This window comes from Aedes albopictus, chromosome 3, assembly GCF_035046485.1.
Source record: "Aedes albopictus strain Foshan chromosome 3, AalbF5, whole genome shotgun sequence".
In the NCBI taxonomy this organism is placed as follows: domain Eukaryota; kingdom Metazoa; phylum Arthropoda; class Insecta; order Diptera; family Culicidae; genus Aedes; species Aedes albopictus.
The window spans coordinates 330,003,597-330,020,362 of record NC_085138.1 but is presented as its reverse complement, the minus strand read 5'-3'; the positions used below and the strand labels follow the sequence as shown (position 1 = coordinate 330,020,362).

The 16,766-nt window shown below is 42.5% G+C and overlaps 1 protein-coding gene and 1 long non-coding RNA gene across 3 annotated transcripts in view; one reads left to right on the top strand and one right to left on the bottom strand.

Annotated features, from left to right (window-relative positions):
* LOC109623359 (frizzled) overlaps positions 1-16,766 on the top strand; it is a 212,597-nt gene that overhangs the window by 87,704 nt on the left and 108,127 nt on the right. The gene's annotated exons all lie outside the window — the stretch shown is intronic.
* LOC134291568 (uncharacterized) lies at positions 5,120-5,522 on the bottom strand. Its single transcript, XR_009999162.1, has 2 exons — positions 5,287-5,522; positions 5,120-5,204 (listed from the first exon to the last, which is right to left on the bottom strand). It is a non-coding gene; the product is annotated as an uncharacterized LOC134291568 (long non-coding RNA).

Sequence of the window (16,766 nt, the reverse complement as noted above, 5' to 3'; positions counted from 1 at the left end):
AGTACTCAAAAATAGAACTTTAGTCAAATCCAAAGTTTGAAACTTTTATATTCATCTAGAAGGCTGGGAAAATTCATGGCTCCAAAAATTTTGCAATTCGGATGAAAAACGGCTGAGTTACATCAAGTTGAAATTACCGTTCCCACTGTTTGGGAGGCATGGCAGTGGGAGTGTTAATATACATTTTTAGAAATTTTTTCAGTAATTCTCTATAGAATTTCTCATGTTATTTTTTTTTCTGTAGTACCTATTTCCTTTAGAAATTTCTCCAGTATATCAGGGATTATAGTGTACTTACTCATTTTCCTAATGAATTCATCTCTAGGAGGTCTTCCAAAGTTTCCTTCAGAAAATCCTCCACAGATCCGTCACGTTTGGTGACTGCGAAGCCGTCCAATCTCTCATAAATTTTTTGAGGAATTTATTGAAGTCTGCATTTTGTAGGGATTTCTGCAGAGATTCCACTGTAATACCTCTTCGGATTTCCCCAGGAATGCCTTCAGAAATTTATCAATCATTTATTTGTCTGGGACTCACTTCCAGTTTTCCCTCAGAAGCTTCTAACGATTTTTTAGTATAAGAGGTATCTGAAAAAAGTTCTTCAGGTATTCTCCCCGCATACATCGAGGAACTCCTTCAATGATAACGTCAGATGTTGTTTAGGAATTTTTGACTGAGAGTTTCAAAAAAGTCTTCTTGGAATCATCGAAGGTATCACCAGCAACGTCATGGTCGCGATTTTTTCTGCAGTCAAGTTCGCAGATTGTGAACAATCCTCGGTACCCAATTACGTAGTTTATGTTTAGTCCCTTACTGTCAGAGCTGTCAGATCGGTGTAACACGCTAAATATAAATTACACAAAATGCAATTTACACGAAAAAAAATACACGGTAATGAATATTTATTGGTTACCGGACTGGACACAGAAAATTTAATGGTTTTCTTTGGTACATCGAGGTCTTGAAATTAGTCTATGGTAGCACTAGGAGTTATTCTTTCAAAATTTCTCCCAATATGATCCAATCTGATGGATGTCCAGGAGATTTATATGGAAGATCCACAGGAGGAATTTCGCAGGGAATCAGAAGAAGAACCCTGAACAAATTTCTGTTATAATCTCTGTACCTTTTTTGAAATTTTTAATGGAATTTCTGAAAAAATCCATGGAAGGACTTTTTCAAAAATTCTTTGTTGAAATTTGCTGAGTTAATCTCCAACTCTGCAAACGTCTCCGAAGATTTTTTTAAAAGAATTTCTGAAAGAATCCGAGCAAAAAGTTCTGAAACAATCCCTGAAGAAATTTTCAGTAGAATCCATGTAAAACCCTTTAAAGCATGAATGAATCTCTACAGGAATAACTGAAGAAGTCCCAGAAACTCATCGAGAAAAGTTTATCGAGAATTTGGATAAATTCCTGGAGAAATCTTTTCCAAAAGTATTCCTGGAACGTTTTGTGCACATATTTCTGAAGGAATTGCTGGAGACACGTCTATATGAGCTTCTGTAATGATCCCTAGGAAAAAAAATATCCTTGAAATATTTCTCAAAGAATTCCGGTGGAAATGCTTGACAAATATATGTGAATTAATTCCTTAAAGAATCCATGATGAAGTTTTTATAGTACTCCTTGGAGAAATTTTCGGGAAAAGGGAGGGATGTCTGGTGGAAATCCTGAAGGAATTTATAAGATATGCAGAAACCTCTGTAGATCTACTGAAATAGTTAAATTCCCAAAGATTTTTTTTAAATAATCCATAGAATAGTTACTAAAATAATCCCTGGCGGAGTCTCAAAAGGAGGCCTAGGAAATTTGGCCAAAAGACTGCTTTTGTTTTCCTCCCCTGTTGGGGAAATTAAGCCACTGCGTCCAACAGGCTGAATTTTTGTGGCATGTCCCGTTTTGATATTCGCATCTAGCCAGCTAATTACCATGTGCCAAGTAATCAGCTACTGCCACGACGCGTCGTCTCCCAGTCAGGTGCAATGGAATTGATAAACTCCAAGACCTTCCCAGGTTTTGCAGACCAGATCTCACTGGGTTGCAAGCAACCACTATTTAGAAATCTTTGCCTGCGCGTGTATAAAGCACCACAACTGCAAAGCAGATGTTCCGAGGTTTCACGTTCCGTATTACAGAAACGACAGATATCACTCTGAATATGGCCAATATTTTTCAAGTGATACCTGCTCGGGCAGTGTCCAGTTACTAGGCCAGTGTACGTACATAGAGCTCTCTTGTTGAGCTCTAAGAGCTTTTTGGTTTTATAAGCATTTGATGTTATAAATCGTTTTGACTGATTGCAATTTTTGACATCCATCCAATTGGATATCACCCTCTGCTCAGCCCAGCATTTCAGGTCCATTTTAATTGTACAGTTTGATATGCCACAGAATGGTTCTGGGCCAGAAAACTGTAAATTGGAACCACTTTTAGCAAGCTCGTCTGCCATTTCATTCCCTTCAATGCCACAGTGACCTGGAACCCAGTATAAGTTTACTGAATTCCCTTGGCACAGCCTGCGCAGTGAAAGAATGCATTCCCAGACAAGCTTTGAAGTACATTTGTAAGCGCACAATGCTTTTAGTGCTTGACTATCTGAGAAAATACAAATATTTGCATATCTGTATTTTCTCTCAAGGCAGATATTTGCGTATGTCAAAATAGCAAGAATCTCTGCTTGAAACACCGTAGGATAGTGTTCCATCGCCACTGAAATTTGTATTCCAGGGCCGTCGATTCCTGCTCCCGATTGTATTCCAACTTTTGAGCCATCTGTATAGAATTTGATTGATCCTTGACGAACAGTGTGACCTCCGACTTCCCAATCTGCACGAGTTGTTTCGTGCAACTTGTAAGTAACATCATGGTTCTCCACAGGTTTCATCCAGTCTTTAATCATTTTCATTACTGGCCTATTTTGGAAGTATTGTGAAATGCTCAGGTGACCTACAAGATCACCTGGCATAAACTTTTCAACTCGTTCAAGTCTAAGCAATTCCTTTTCTGCTTCTAATTGCACGTACTCGTGCAAAGGTAGCAGATTGAGAATCGCATCTAAAGCTTTTGATGGTGTGCTTCGCATCGCTCCTGTAACAGCAATGGACGCAAGACGTTGAATTTTTGCAAGCTTTGATTGCGTGGTAACCTCTTGAATACCCAAAAACCAGAAAGAGGAGATCGAAGTAGACGGTGACCGTGAGTGCAAGTGTTTTTTGCGTTTGACAGCAAATTTTACGTGTGCAATTTTTCGCAATTTGGCTAATGGAAGATCAATGTTTCAGAGGGTGTTAGTCGTTGTAAAGCTAAGTAATTCGCCTAAATGTCCTTACGAGTAAGCTGATTGCAAACGGATTGAAAAGGTTGCTCGGTCCACAATGATTCCATTGCGCTAATCGTCGTTGTTTCGCGTGTATACCGGGTCGTGATAAGTGTTTCTTGTCTTAATTATTGGATCGCGGTCAACCTCAGTTTTGCGCCGGTCAAGGTGAGCTACCATGATATTACGTGACCGTACTATTAGTACGGAATTCAGTTCTGGTCGCATGGCACTTTTTCTTTGGCTGGACACCGGCCGAACGGACGTGGCTGACGATCATACAACTTGCTGCGGAGCTCTCCTTCGGAAGCTGCGGACCGATTTCTCAAGATAATCATCTGTTTTTCTGTTCAGTATTCAGTTGAATTCAATAATTCAATCGTACCGTCATCAACCTTTAGTTAAATTATCATATTTACAATGTACTAATACTTACTCTTTCAGCAGTAACCAGGTAAATGATTAAAACTAAATGTATAACAAATTGTCATGCGCTTTCTCGCCAAGAAAAGCATCCCATAAAACCCCATCCACATCCAACTCCAGATATCTATGAAGTGGCCCAAGTTCTTGGACATATTCTGAGTAGATATCTAATCAACATTTCCTCCCCATCCCCGCTGATCGTAAGGACCTGGCCAGGTGTTAAACAAAGAGATCGTTCAATGAAAGGTTTGTCAAGTCCCAGGCAACTTTTCTGGCGCATTCAACGTCTCTATTGACAGCCACCCCAGGATGTGTACGGTCGGCTATGCTATGCTATGCTATGCTATGCTATGCTTTGATTGCGTGGTAACCTCTTTTGTTTTTGGCCACCGGACAAACGAAGCATACGTCACTTTTGGGCGGATTATGGCAGTATAAATCCACATTATCATTTTTGGTTTCAAGCCCCACTTCCTGCCAATAGTTTTGGAGCATAACCAGAATGCACTTGTTGCCTTACCGATCACGGACTCAATTTGAGCATTCCAGTTCAGTTTATCATCCAGTATCAAACCTAAGTATTTGACTCGATCACTAGGATGAATTTGTATCCCTCCAAGCCGAAAAGCTTTTAGGTTGATCTTCCTTCTCCTAGTGAAAGGGAAAATTACGACTTTTGGCGGGTTGATGCTAAGGCCCTCCTTAATACACCATGAATGTGTATAGTTTAGGGCCCTTTGCATTCTCTCCGAAATAGTTTCGCCATACTTTTCTCTCACTATTATGACTATATCGTCTGCAAAGCCCACAACTTCGAAACCTTTTTCCTTCAAGCTTCTTAAAAGATCGTCTAGGGGCTGTCCATAATCCACGTGGTCATTTTTTTGGGACTTCTCAAATACCAACCCCCCCCCGGCGTGGTCATTTGTCCATACAATTTTGTTTTTTCGTCCATACAAAATGCTCATACGCCGAACACCTCCCCCCACCCCTCATGACCACGTGGTTTATGGACAGCCCCCTACAACTAAGGACCACATTAGTGGTGAGAGGACTTCTCCTTGAGGGCAACCTTTTTTTTTTTTTTTTTGAGATTTTACCCCTGAAGGCATTCATCTCACCTGCTTCATTTTATTCAAGTAAGTTTAATTCACGTACAATTCAAATTTTTTTATAAACATCAATTTTTTTGACATATTGAAGAACTTTCGATTCAGCTTCCCTATCGTTTTTCAAAATAGTTTCCAAGCTATCTGACAGGTTCACTTCCCGTCTTTGTACGGCATACTGTTGACATCCGATAAGTAAATGATGAACTGTGAGTTTCCTGTTACAGACATCGCAGGTTTCTGGAGGTTTCTTTTCGAACAGGTGATGTTTTGTTAGCCAGATGTGTCCAAGGCGCAGACGTGTCAGGACGATTTGGTCTTTTCTGCAGCGTTGATCAGTCCATTTATTCACTGTAGATTTGACGATTCTTGTTATTTTCCGCGTCGATGTATCCCACTCCTTTTTGGTGGGCTTTCCATATTTGTTGCTTACTCCATCTTACGATGTCCTCTGCTGGTACAAAGTTGGTTGCTCTCCTACTTCGCCGTCCGTTGTTCGCTGCATGGTCTGCCATTTCATTCCCCAAAATTTTATAGTGTCCCGGTATCCAACAAAATTTAACGTCTTTTCCTGTCGCTACTCTTTCCAGTGCTAGGATGAAGGGGTGAGATGATTTCCCTGCCTCTAATGCTTGGAGACAACTTGCAGAATCAGTAAACACGACTGATTTCCCTTCCACCATTCTAGTGGCTTGGGCCAAAGCAGCGGCTTCAGCTGAAAAGACAGAACATTGCTCTGGGAAACTGGCTTCATTTACTATATTTGGTCCTATCACGCCGAATCCAACTAATCCTTCCGCTAAGGACCCATCAGTAATCCACATACTGTATCCTTGATAATATCGACGGACATGCTCTCGAAAAATATCCAACGCCAACTGAGGCATCTGTCCTGCTTTTACCTGAGTTTTTATTGTCCAATCGATTACTGGGTTCTGTTCGTTCCATGCTCTGTCTCTAGTCCTTATGCGCTTGCATACCGGTGGTAGCGTTTTCCCTGTTAGGTTTCGAAACAGATCGTTTGCTTTACTCCATAGCGTATTGAAATATGAAGGCGATTGTTCACGAACGGCGCAAGCTTTTTTTATATATGTTAAGACGACCTTGTGCTGAAATGGTAGAGAGCCTGATTCTACTAGAAGAGGTAGTATGGGACTAGTTTTTAGGGCACCGGAGGCTATCCTAATAATTTGGTTGTACGTTGCTGCCAGTGTCTTTATATTTTCTGCTCGCAGGATTTCAATACCGTAGAAAAGCTTTGATACTACGATGGCATTCCCTATGTTCAGAAGAGTTTTCCGGTCCGCTTTTCTAGAGATGGCCCTCAACAGGTTCAGACGACTCCTGCAGTCTTCTTTCAACTGCTTCGTGGATGCGTTGAATTTGCATTTTTTAACAAAGAGGACACCCAGTATTCTCACAGTTTTTTGCCTCGGTATTTCCTTATCGTCTAGCAAAATTTTAGCTCCCTCTAAGTGCCAATTCTTATGGCGTTGCATCTTGCAGCAGTGGATTGTTCCAGATTTCGAAGGAGACATTGTGAAACCGATGTTACGTGCCCATTTTTCCACAACTGATACTGCCTTCTGTAGCCGTTTCCGCAGAAATCCAACGCGTTTGCCGGTTGCAACGATCAAAATATCGTCGGCGTACAAAAATATCTGGACGTTTTTTGGAGCTACGTCGAAGATGGAGTTCATCACCAAGACGAAAAGGGTTACAGACAGAACTGATCCTTGTGGCACCCCATTCTCTTGCTCCGTTGTCTTCGATAGGTATCCTGCGTAGCTAACCTTCGATGACCGTTTTTGGAGGAAACCAGAAATGAACTTGTTCATTCTTGTACCGAGTTTGTGTTTCAATACAGTTTCTACGATGTTTCGGTGCCAGACTCTATCGTAGGCTTTGGTGATATCAAGGGTTACGATTTCGCAATGCTCCCCTTTGCTTGCTGCAGTTGATATTATTTCATCCAACTCGGCAAAATAGTGTGTTGTCCCTTTTCCCTTCCTAAAAGCGAATTGTCGATTGTGAAGGCATCCATGATTTTCCAAGTGAGTAACTAGTCGGTGGTTCACCATACGTTCGAACGTTTTTGACATGCAACTCGTCAGCGATATTGGTCTGAAACAGCTGGCATCATTTGTTCTGTGCCCATTTTTGGGAATAGGAATGATGATGCTCTCCTTCCATGAGTCCGGGATTTCACCGCTGCTCCAGATATGGTTGAATGCCTGTAGAAGACTCTTTTTGCAGTGAAAGGGAAGATGTTTGAGCATAGGATAACCTATCTCATCGGGTCCGACTGATGTTCCTTCAGTGCTCTCCAAAGCACGAAACAGTTCGTGGATTGAAAATTCGTCATCCAGAGTGGTGCTGTCGGCAGACTCCAAGTCAATGGGTGTTTCTTCGCATTTCCGTTTTTTCTGTAAAAAATCTTCCGAGTATTGAGCTGTCGCGGAGGTCGATGCAAAGAAGTCTGCGAAGTGGTCTGCTATTGCAGCAGGATCGTTGCAGTGGGTTCCGTCGATAATAAGACCGGGTCCAGAAGTGCGTCTTTTCCCGCTCAACTTGTTAAAACTCTGCCAAAGTTCGGAAGTTGATGAATCGCTCGTAAAAATTTCTTGAAATTCAGCCCAAGATTTGGCTTTGGCTTCTTCCACTTTTTTTCTTGCTTCATTTTTCGCCTTGTTGAATCGAAGCTTTGCTTCCGCTTTGGCTGGATCATCATCCTTAATTTTTCTTAGTCTTCTCAGGGCTTTTCTTCGTTTCCTAATTACTTCTCTGACTTCATGATTCCACCATATTTGATTTTTTTTTCCCATGGATGCCTTTGGTCTTCGGGATCGTTTCTAATGCTGCCTCGTAGATTGCTCCAGTAATGTCATGGATATTGCTTTCAACATTAGGGGGAAGCCTCTGAGAGATGATTTGTTCAAATCTGGTCCAATCGGCATCTTTGTATATCCACCTCTGCTTTGACCGTGATATTGGGGAGAGGTTGTTGGTCGTGATATAAATTGGGAAGTGGTCACTTCCATGCAGATCTTCATCACAATACCAGTTGAATTTAGTTGCTAGTGAGTTTGATACAAAGGAGACATCTATAGCACTGAACGAGCCTGATGTACGGTGATAGTGAGTTGGAGATCCGTTATTTAGTGGGAGAAGGTTGTTTTCTACCGCCCATTCCAACAGTTGTCGCCCTCGTTGATTGGATTTGCTGCTTCCCCAGACTTCATGTGATGCATTGAAGTCTCCGCACAGTAGGTATGGTGGTTCAAGTGTATGTAAAAGATCTATCAACTTACCGATTAGCTCCTGGTTGTTAAGGCTATGAGGCACGTATATTGAGACTACCGTGGTATTCCACGGCCTTCCAATACGGACGACACAAGCGTGTAGACCAGTATTGTGTTGGACGGCATGGAACGGAATGTCCTTGCGAATTCCGAGGCCGGCGATTCCTTTACCCAAACTTTCAGAACGACTGCATGTGATCCATTCGTAGTTGCTTTTGAGGAGGTTATCGGTACTGCTCGTCATCATTTCCTGAAGACAAATGGTTATTGGAAGTGCTTCGTCCACCATTTTTCGGAGCTCGTTGTAGTTTTTCCACACACTTCGCACATTCCACTGGATTGCGAATGACTCATGGATCGGCACGTTGGATGAGGAACCTGCGTCTGAATTGTCCAAGGATGGTGCTGTCTGGTGTTCTGCAAATGAATGTGGCAGGGCGGGAGAAGTATGCTCTTCTGACGGATTGGAGTATGTACTTGCCTGAGAAAAGGACAAGTTCCCCGCACCAGCTGCCGCCATAGGAATGTGAGCATCTAGGGTCAGGGCTGGTGCGGAGACATGCCCGGGGTTTACGGACCCCACTCCGATGTAGTTTGCAGCAATGTTGTTTTCTACGCGATCTATATGGTTGGTTGATATACCTGGGCAGGTGTTCGATGCTTGTGGTTGGCTGCACTCCGCGCGTTCTGTTGTAAATTGTTCTCTGGATGTATGAGTAATGGTACTTGCCTGAGAAAAGGACAAGTTCCCCGCACCAGCTGCCGCCGTAGGAATGTGAACATCTAGGGTCAGGGCTGGTGCGGAGATATGCCCGGGGTTTTCGGACCCCAAACCGGTATCTGGGATGGCAGCAACTTCTGAACGACCAGGGTGGAAAGGCGCAGCTTCCGGATTGAGGTTTGTGCATTTTGACGACATTTGGCAGTGATTTGAGGATAGTGGTGCAGAGTATTCCACTACAGCGGGCGTTTCTTTGCTGGAGACAGCCGCTTGTATCGGCTCGACAGACGAAAGCGTGTTGGTAGGAGAAGAGATTTGTGCAACGGCTGGCGATAAGTATGTACTAGTCATAGGATTTGAGCTGGCTGGAGATTTGTTTGAGTTGACTGTTAGGATTAAATTTGGGAGGGGAGAGCGATTTTCAGTGCATATGGTTTCAAGATTTCGTCGTTTGGGCTGCTCACCGGCCGCAGAGGAGGGTACGCCATCAACGGGTTGGGGTAGGACGTCCCGGACAGTTTCCCCAACCTGCTGCGCTTCTCTTGGAAGTGAGGGTGGTACTACACTTTCCCACTCCTCAAACCGGGCGTTGATGTTGTTGTAATAGGGTATGGTGTTGGTGAAGGTATTAGGCGAAGATACTGACGTGGATTTCGATTTAGTGTTTGGATCCATCTGAGGGTGAATTGCGAAATCGAATAGCATGCTCCTTCTCTGGTTCTGTTGTACCAACTGCTTCCTGGGAAGATTGGCTTGTCGTTCGTCTGGTCATGTACGGGCTTCTCGTGTTAGTTGACGTTTTTTTTGGAGGGAGGTGACATTCCTGTATGTTGTTGTTGTGGATGAGTTGTCCTTTTCGCTTTCTTCTTAGTTGTTCCTTCAACTTCTGATTCACTATTTGCCGACTCGTTTTGTTTGTTGTTTGAATTATCGAATAACTTCTTCATGTTTTCTACCTGGGCTTCTAACTTTGCGATCTTTGTATCTTTTTCTCGGATGGTTTCCAGAAGTTTATCGATTTTTTCGTCCTTCTTTCTGCTTTCTTCCATGAATCGGTCCAGTTTGTCTTCTATGGCTTCTTTTCGTTTCAATTCCTGTTGAAGTTGCTCAATTTGGGTTCGCAGCTCTTGTACTTGGGCGGAAAGGGAATCAAACCTAATTTGATCAAGTCTGGGTTGGGCTGCGGCTCGTGCGTAGCTCCCGTTTCCAGACTCGACTCTGCTACGGGCCTCGGCGTAAGAAAGATTGTAGTCAATTTTTGTACGGATCACTTTTGATTCTGTTTGGTAGATTTCACATTGTCGACTACTGGGACGATGCTTGCCTTCGCAGTTTCGGCAGAAGGGTTCATCTTCGCACACATCTCTTTCTTCGTGGTCTTTCGAACAATTGTAGCACAGTTGGGAATTACCGCATCGTTGTCGTGGGTGGCCATATTCGAAGCATTTAAAGCACAACATCGGATTTGGATAGTAGGGCCGCGTCTCAACGTTGAGTAATCCGACCTTTACTGATTCTGGGTACACGGGTCTGTTGAACGTCAAAATGATTGCTGGGGTGTTTTCCTTGTTGCTTTTCTTGATCCTCCTCGCTGCGATCACTCCTTGATGTTCAAGTTCGGCTTGAATCGTAATCAGATCGAACGTTGATAACACACAACGACTGGTATTCAGTTTTGGGTGCAACTTTATCTCTATTTCGGTACCATCAAACAATGTCGTCATTTTTAGCAGTTTTTCTACTTGGGCGGCCTTTCTTGTTTGCAGAACGTAACGACTTCCCTTCATTTCACTTTTTGCATGTTCGATTGGTCCGACGGCGTCTTCGATACTCTTCCCGATAATGAAGGGTTCGATCGGCAGGTTATGTCCTTCCTTGCCTGTAAGCAGCAGCGTGGTTAGAGCTCCAAATTCATTCCTTGGGTCCATGTAGCTGGGAAAACTTCTACCATATGACCCACCGGGGTCGCCTCCGCTAAAAGAGGCCATGAGAAGTTGCAATCAGACTTGGTGGCCCATACGCACGAAACTTATGTTATCGCCTATTTAACCGCAGAAGTTGATAGCAGTCACCTGCTATCTACCCCGGTTGCGGTGGAGGGGAAGCGGGGGAGGGGATCACTAGTTAAACTATGCGTAACTACGTTGCACTTTGTTTCTCTTTTTATCACTATCACAGATTCGTCACAGGGTTCGTCGTCTAACGCGTTGAAGGTCTCTATGACTCTGCGCACTAGTATACGGGGTAATGGAGGCGCACGGTTCTGGATATGACTAGAACGGCACCTTTCTATTCCTGATACCCTGGTATCAGCTGAGCACTGCTGCGTAACCAAACTACGCTGTAACACGTGATGGTGGCGGTGACGTTACACTACTCGCGGAACTTTGCCCGAGGGCGTAGCACTAGGTCCGGGTGGCGTAGCGCCGCTGCGGATTGAACAAATCGAAATAACTTTGGCACTGAGAGAAGCTGATTGAATAACCGATTGCTTCGGATACTCGACACGAACTGGCAACCTTTCGTTGCCCTTACTATTATAGAAGAACTTCCCAGCTCAGAGGTGATTTCTCTTTTTGCAAGCACAGTATAAATCCAATGTATGATACATTGGTCGAAGTTTTTGTTCTCCATGGCACGCTTCATAGATGAATAGGAAGCATTATCAAATGCTCCTTCTATGTCTAAAAAGGCGCATAGAGCTATTTCTTTTGCTGAAAACGTTTTTTCCACCTTTGTTACTAGCGAATGAAGTGCCGTAACTGTTGACTTACCAGATTGATAAGCAAACTGGAAGTCAGATAGGGGATGCTCTTTTATGTAAGAAGAATTAATAAAATCCTTCAAAACCTTTTCCATAGTCTTCAACAAAACTGAAGAAAGACTAATTGGCCTGTATGCTTTGGGATGCGTCTTATCTCGCTTCCCCTTTTTTGGTATAAAGATAACTTTTACAAGTCTCCATTTTGATGGAACGTAATTCAATCTTAAACTAAAATCAGTGCTGGAAATATTCCATCAACTCCTGCAGATTTAAAAGGCTGAAAAGATCTAATTGCATTTTCCACTCTGGCCTTCGTGAAGATTTCATTGGCTAAATCTGAGGCTGTGTTTATTGTACTAGTTGACTCCGAAGAGTTTAAACTACCCAGTCAACCAGTGATCGTATAAGATGTTGAATAAGATGTTAAAGTGGAGGCGATATACGTACATTTTACATGCGCCTAAATGAAGGCATGCACGCATATGGCCTCCACTTTATCATCTTATGCAACATCTTATACGATGACTGGTTGTCTGGGTAGGACATCCTCCACCTTCCAGGGATATAGTATCATTGGAATCTACACTTAGAACCGAACCCGGAAAATGGGTTTCCATCATTAAATCCAAAGTTTCACGAGGAGTTTTGGTAAAAGCTCCATCGTCGCACCTCAGGTATCCCAATTCATTTGAATGATCTTTTGCAAGCGTTTTCTGTAGTCTTGCAACTACAGGAGTGCTGTTTATGTTTTCACATGTCAGCATCCAAGACTTTCTTTTAGATTTTCGTATTTCGTTGTTGTACTCAGTCAGGGCTTTCCTGTACTGAGTCTAATCTCCTGTTTGTTTCGCTCTATTGAACATTTTACGAGAAAATTTTCTAAGGCGATCCAGTTTAAAGTTCCACCATGGCACGTCTCTAGTAGAAGACGATTGTATAGCAGAGTTGATGTACACGTGATGTAGTCCCATGTACGGGAACACAGTACATTTTGAGACTGAAAGTTGTGCGCCTCATTTTTCTCAAGATGTGTCTCATGAGCTTCGTCTCATGCGCTGATTAAATTAGAAAATTTCACGGCAAAAACTTCCTAAACGAACGAGGTTTGAAACCTTAACCTTTGCATTGAGAGTCCCTAGTCGTATTGCATAGACCAACCAGACACTTGTGTTGTGTACGCAAAAAGTTGTTGAGGTTCTTCGTTACCATGAAGTTGTTTTTCACCTTAGATACCAACAGCTCACGCAGCGCATGAGACGAGCTCCCCGGGAGCTAAACGGAATGGCCAAAATGTTTTCGTGATTTTCGTGAGCCTCCTAGCAGCGCAGCACACTGCGATTTTGAAGAGCTGGGAGACAATTCGGTGGGAGGCTCGCTGTCACATTTATGTACACATGAGCAATGGAAAACTCTGTTGTATAGTGGGACGACTTCCGTTAAAGGAATTGATGATACTTTCATTAACCCTTCGAGAAAATGATTCTAGCTTTTGGGTTGAATCACTAGTTTCTCCAATTGTAAATGAATGCGTATTCAACAATTCTACATATTGATCCCAGTTTGTCTTCCTGGGATTTCTAAATGAGGGTCTAGAATAATCTCCACCGCTCCAATTGAAGATTATGTGTTTATGATCAGATAGAGAAATCTCATCTGACACGTGCCAGTTTGTGATCTTGCTCAGTATTAGATCCAAGATCTCTTGTCTGATTACTTTTGGGAAAGAAGGTTTATTACCATTATTGCAAATGTCTATATTGTTGGAAGACAGATTCTCTAATAGTGACTCACCTCGACTGATCCGTGCGCAAACCGTGTGATGCGCATTGGCGTCACAGCCAATGATAAACGATTTGTTGTTTTCTTTACAGAATTGAACAAATGATGCAATCTCAGGAGGAGGTACCCCTAGTGGTTGGTACCTCTACCATGATCGCAACAATGTCCTTTCTGATAAACTCTGTAATAGGATAGCATTTTAACGTTTTGCGTACTAAGACAGCGGTTCTGGGAGAATCTTGTAGCTCATCATAAAATAGTTTACTATTTTGTGTCAGAACTTCAAGAATTTTTCGGTTATTGGACCATGGCTCTTGAATAAGCGCCACTTCCAGTCCTTCTTTTTGAAACCTTTAACTCAACACAGCAGAAGCACCTTTTGCGTGATGAAGGTTTACCTGTACGAACTTAATTCCTGTCATAAAAATTTCATTTACCCACTTTTATTAAGCCTCGGAATTGAGACATAAGAAAAGTGGCCGATTATCCCGGAGACAAATAAGGTCCACTGCGTCATTGCTCCGTTTAACACAGTAAGGGCAACATACTGTGGAGGGTGCCCTGGTACTCCACAGGCTCCGTTCACGGTTACGATTTTATTAGACCCCCCTAACCATTCATTCCTAGGCACGGTACGCTTGAATTGGGGGTCGCTTGTTTGGTGGACTTTTACCACCGGATCATGCAATCCGTAGTGATATTCTTAGCCAGTTGAGGGAACTGCTACCGCCACGTACTGCTTAGAGAAAATGCCAGAGAAATTTCCAGGAAAAATATTAAAAAATATCTAGAGGAAATCCCGAAGGAATATCTGTATGAATCTCTAGATGAACTCCTGCCCGAATCACTGAAAGTAATAAAATGCTGGAAACATTCCTGCAGGATTTTCTGGAAAAATCGCAAGAAATTCCTAGGCATATTCCTGCTAGAATTTTCAATGGAATCCAGAGAGCAATTCCTGAGCAAATTATAGGTGAACGACATCTTCAAATTAATACCTGTACGAATTGAAGAAAGATTTTCTGAAGAAAACATTGGAAGACTTCATAAAAGAAAGCAATCCCTAGAAAAATTCCTGAAGAATTTTCTTAATGAATCCCTTGAATAATTGCTAAAGTAATCCCTGGCGATGGCGGAGTCTCAGAAGAAGCCCATGGAAATTTACCGCAAAATATTTGGAGAAATGAGAGAATATCTAAGGAATCCCTGGATAATTTCCCGAAAGACTTTTCGAACGAATATTTGAATTAAACTATGGACGAATTTATGAGGAAATCCTTGGAAATGTCTCTAAAGAAATTCTTTAATATATTTCTGAAAGATCCTCTCAAGGAAACGCTATTATCCTTGGAAGATGTTCTAAAAGGACTTAAAAAAAACGCATTGACGACTGCGCTAATAGAATTCCTGGAGGATTTTCTAAAATTCGTAAGACTTCATGGAGTAATGTCGGAAGGAATCCAAAGAATGAAAGATTTCTTAAATTAACTTTTGTGATATCCTTTAGGAGAAACTCTCAAGGAATCTATGATTTCTCAAATGAGTCCTTGGAAGAAAAATCTCTCCGAAGGAATTACTGGCCTGAATAAATCCTTGTAGGGTTGCACCCACGACCCTTTGAACAGAAATAGCAATGTCCCATTAGACTTACCGTCTCGGCTATAGGGTAAGTGTACCAATTATGGCTATAGTACCAATTATTCGCCATAGTTAATTTTCACCCTTTAACGATGTAAATCAACAAGAAAAAAATTGTGAACAACAGATCACGTTCACAAAAGATAGTCGCACTCATTTAAACTCCACATTTTCCTCAAATCATGGTAGAAATAAATCATTTTCCTTAAAATTTCGGCTTCCTTGCACCCTTTTTCACCATAGTGTACCAGTTATGGCTAACCCCATAAGGAATGCATGCAAATAGTGCGAAAAGGAACCGAAGTTAAAAAATGTAACCATAACTGGTACAGGGTTCCTATCATTGGCACACGCCGTAATCAATACTAAAAGTAGTTTTGGCTCCGTTTCTATATTTTTCCTGTAAAGAATGGAAACTAAGCTGTCTTTTAACTTATTGATGATATTCGTTGGTCTTCTCGTTATTTTTATATAAATAGCTTTCCTTAGGTAGTGCCATAATTGGTACACCCACCCTATATGCTCTCTGATTTTGAAGGGAGAGAATCATGCTTGGAAAGGAAACTCCAAGGGAAACTCTAATTATTGCAAACACTACTACAAACAATGAATTGTAGCATTGAAAGACTACCTCGTATGAAACGTGCAATTTTCCTCTCTCAATGACACTTCAACTGTCTGTACTATTGAGGTTCCCACGCAAAGAAAAAAAAAAACCAAAGCACCTCACTTGATGACAAAACAAAAGAGCATCATCATCGCCATTTAAACGCCGGTCGGTCGAGGGAAGAGAGATCGGAAATGACGGTTTGACACCTCGGGTGAAAGTTGAGTTCGGTTGAGATATGTGTGTGATGAGTATGTGCCAAACGCCAGGCCTCAGATGGACCCCAATGATGTGGAACATTTCCGTACGGTTCATCTCCCGAGCGGAACCACCAAGTTATGATCGCCACCGCCGCGATTATGCCAACGACGACGACGTCGATGATGGTGATGATGATGACGACGATTATGGTGCGGTTCCGAATGTTTTCCTCTAACGGTAATTACCTGCAAATCACTCCGGCCGGTAACACACCCTTCGGTTGGCGCGTAATTTTGGCGGAAATGGCGCTATTTTTTTGACGTGAGCTGAATTTTTGCTCTGGTCTATGATCCGACCGAAAGTGGAGTGGCCCAACCACAAACTGGGCTCGTTTCAAGTACCGCTCATGGTTTGCGCTTTGTTCCTGTTTTTGTTGGTTGTTGGGGGTCTCTGAACGATGGCGGTTTGAGTGGTGCTTTGCTGCGGTTATGATTCGCATTTGCTATGAGAAGTGCCGACTGAATAGGTGAATCGATCCCGGCAGCAAAGCTAGACAAGGGAACATTAGCTGACCAATGGAGATAACGATCGTGTTTGGACTGTTTTCGTTGAGGAGGATAGCCACTTGAATTATTCAATAGCGGAGGGCCATCTTTCACCCAGATCTGAGCCCGTGGGAAACGTTTATTTTCGAGCAAATCACTCTCACTTTAGTGCAAACGATTGGGAAAATCTACAAAACTCCTAGCGACTGGCAACTTGTATTAATCACGGTAGCTAATTTCGTAGCATTACAATCTCAATCTCCTCGCTCGAAGTTTATTTACCCTTTCACAAATCGACAGTTGTTGGATGCCATGCCGTTTAGTTTAATTCAAGTTAAACGATAATTACCTCGAGA